The sequence below is a fragment of the Grammomys surdaster genome, unplaced genomic scaffold (genome assembly GCF_004785775.1).
Source record: "Grammomys surdaster isolate TR1022 unplaced genomic scaffold, NIH_TR_1.0 125178, whole genome shotgun sequence".
Classification (NCBI taxonomy): Eukaryota; Metazoa; Chordata; class Mammalia; order Rodentia; family Muridae; genus Grammomys; species Grammomys surdaster.
The window spans coordinates 361,636-365,597 of NW_021620070.1; positions in this window are offsets into that span (position 1 = coordinate 361,636).

Here is a 3,962-nt window from a genome sequence, read left to right on the forward strand (position 1 = left end):
TTTAGACAGATATCAGATACCAAAGTTAAATCAGGATAAGATAAACTATCTAAACAGTCCCATAACCCCTAAGAAAATAGAAGCAGTCTCCCAAGCAATAAATCCATAGGACTAGATGGTTTTAGTGCAGAATTCTATCAGATCTTCAAAGAAGACCTAATACCAATACGTCTCAAACTATTTCATAAAATAGAAACAGAAGAAACACTGCCCAATACATTCTATGAAGCCACAGTTACACTGATACCTAAGCTACACAAAGATCCCACAAAGAAAGAGAACTTCAGACCAATTTCCCTCATGAATATTGACGCAAAAATACTCAATAAAATTCTTGCAAACCGAATCCAAGAACACATCAAAACGATCATTCACCATGATCAAGCAGGCTTCATCCCAGGGATGCAGGGATGATTTAATATATGGAATTCATCAATGTAATCCACTATAAAAGCAAACTCAAAAGAAAAAAAGACACATGATCATCTCATTAGATGTTGAAAATCCTTTGACAAAATACAACACCCCTTCAAGCTAAAAGTATTGGAGAGATCAGGAATTCAAGGTCCATACCTAAATATAATAAAAGCAATATACAGCAAATCAATAGCCAACATCAAACTAAATAGAGAGAAATTTGAAGCAATCCCACTAAAATCAGGAATAAGATAAGGCTGCCCACTCTCCCCTAAACATACAATATAGTATTTGAATTTCTAGCCAAAGCAATTAAGCAACAAAAGGGGATCAAAGGGATACAAATTGGAAAGGAAGAAGTCAAGATATTATTTGCAGATGATACATTAGCAACCCCCCCTCAAAAATCCATGAAAGAATCCCTATAGCGAATCAAAATTAACTAGAAAAAATCAGTATTTTTCCTCTTCTCGAAGGCTAAATGGGCTGAGAAAGAAATTAGGGAAATGATACCCTTTATAATAGTCATAAATAATATAAAATAGCTTGGTGTGGCACTAACCAAGCAAGTGAAAGATCCATATGATAAGAATTTCAAGTTCCTGAAGAAAGAAATCCAAGAAGACCACAGAAGATGGAAAGTTCTCTCATGCTCTTGGATTGGCAGGATAAACAGAGTAAAAATGGCCACCTTACCAAAAGCAATCTACAGATTCAGTGCAATCCCCATCAAAATCCAACTCAATTCTTCACAAAGATAGAAAAAGCAATTATAAATTTATCTGGAATAACAAAAAACCCAGGATAGTGAAAAACATTCTCAACAATAAAAGATCTTCTGGGGGAATCACCATCCCTGACCTCAAGATCTGCTACAGAGCAATAATGATAAAAACTGCACGGTATTGGTACAGAGACAGGCAGGTAAATCAATGGAATAGAATTGAAGAGACAGAAATGAACCCACTCTCCTATGGTCACTTGATCTTTGACAAAGGAGCCAAAACCATCCAGTGGAAAAAGTACAGCATTTTCAACAAATGGTGCTGGTTCAACTGGAGGTCAGCATGTAGAAGAATGCAAATTGATCCATTCTTATCCCCTTGTACAAAGCTCAAGTCTAAGTGGATAAAAGACCTTCACATAAAACTAGATACACTGAAACTAATAGAAGAGAAAGTGGGGAGTGTCTCCAACACATGGGCACAGGGGAAATTTTCCTAAACAGAACACCAATGGCTTATGCTCTAAGATCAATAATTGACAAATGGGACCTCATATAATTTAAAATCTTCTATAAGGCAAAGGACACTGTCAATAGGACAAAACAGCAATCCACAGATTGGGAAAATATCTTTCCCAACCCTACATCCAATAGAGGGCTAATATCCAATATATACAAAGAACTTAAGAAGCTAGACTCCAGAGAAACAAATAACCCTATTAAAAATGGTGTACAGAGCTAAACAGAGATTTCTCAACTGAGGAATCTTGAATGGCTAAGAAGCAATTAAAGAAATGTTCAACATCCTTAGTTATCAGGGAAATGCAAATCAAAACAATTCTGAGATTCCACCTTCTACCAGTCAGAATGGCTAAGATCAAAAACTCAGGTGCTCTCAGATGCTGCCATGGATGTGGAGAAAGAGGAACACTCCTCCATTGTTGGTGGGATTGCAAGCTGGTACAACCACTCTGGAAATCAGTCTGGCAGTTCCTCAGAAAATTGGACATAGCATTACTTGAGGACCCAGCTATACCACTCCTGGGCATTTACCCAAAAGATGCCCCAACAAGGACACATGTTCCACTATGTCCATAGCACCTTTATTTATAATAGCCAGAAGCTGGAAAAAAAACAAATATCCCTCAACAGAGGAATGGATACAGAAAGTGTGATACATTTACACAATGGAGTACTACTCAGCTATTAAAAACAATAAATGTATGAAATTCTTAGGCAAAAGGATGGAACTAGAAAATATCATCCTGAGTGAGGTAACTCAGTCACAAAGGAACACACATGGTTTGTACTCACTGATAAGTGGATATTAGCCAAAATTAGCTTGGAATACCCACGATACAACTCACAGACCACATGAAACCTAAGAAGAAAGATCACTCCAAAATGTGGATGCTACAGTCCTATTCAGAAGGGGGGAGAAAATTATGTTGGTAAGTAGAGGGCAAGAGGGATCTGGGAGGGAGAGAGGAGGGGAAGAGAAAAAGGGGGCCGGTTTAGATAGGGAAAAGATGGAGGAGAAGTACAGAGTTTCAGGATTTTGAGAAGAGATATATAGCAGTGGGGGAGGGGGAATTGGGGGTAGCCACTAGAAAGTCCCAGGTACCAGGGACCCAAGAGATTCCCAGGACCCAACAGAGAGGACACTAGCTGAAATAGCCAACACAGGGGAGATAGAACCTGTAGAGATCATATCCAGTGTATAGACACAGTTGTGGTTGAGGGATGGGGCCATCCACCCACCTCAAAAATATTAATCCAGAACTACTCCTGTCAAAAGGAAACGCACGGGCAAACAGTGGGGCAGAGACTGAAGGAAAGGCCATCCAGAGACTGCCCCATCTAGGGATTCATCCCATCAGCAGACACCAAACCCAGACACTATTGCAGATGCCACGAAGAGCTTGCTGACAGGAGCATGGTGTAACTGTCCTCTGAGAGGCTCTGCCAGAGTCTGACCAATACAGATGTGGATGCATGCAGTCAAACACTTAACTGAGCGTGGGGACCCCAATGGAGGAGTTAGGGCAAGGACTCAAGAGGTTTGCAACCCCATAGGAAGTACAACAATATCAACCAACCAGATACCCCAGAGTTTCCAGGGACTAAACCACCAACCAAAGAGTACACATTGGGGGACCCATGGCTCCTGCTTCATTTGTAGCAGAGAATGGCTTTATCTGGCATCAAAGGGAGTGGAGCCCTCGGTCCTGTGGAGGCTCAATGACCCAGGGTAGGGGAATGCTAGGGCATTGAGGCAGGAGTGAGTTGGTGGGTGGGGGAGCACCCTGAGAGGCAGGGGTATGAGGGAGGGGATAGGGGGGTTGTTCAGGGGAAACTAGGAAGGGGGATAACATTTGAAATGTAAATAAATAAAATAATCAATAAAATAACCAATAAAATGAAAGCAAATACTCAATAGAGTTCAAAGGCAACCTACAGAATAGGAAAAATATTTATAATGTGTACATAAGAAAAATAGTTGATATTCAAAATACAGGAGGAATTCCAAAGTCTCAATAGCAAAATAAATACTACTAAGTTAAAAATCAGCATTAAATGTAAGCATATTTCTCAGAATATATGCAAATGATCATGAAAGGAATTTGAAAAAATATTCAGTATCACTAATCATAAAGAAAGTACAAATCATAATAGAATATCACCTCACCAGGGTATGAAGGACAATTATCAAAAAGACAAGAGCTCTGGGCTGGAGCAGACACAGGCTCTGGGCTGGAGCAGACACAGAGTCAGTCTGCTCCCGTCCTGTTGAGAAACTGAATCCTGAGTCATCCAGGAG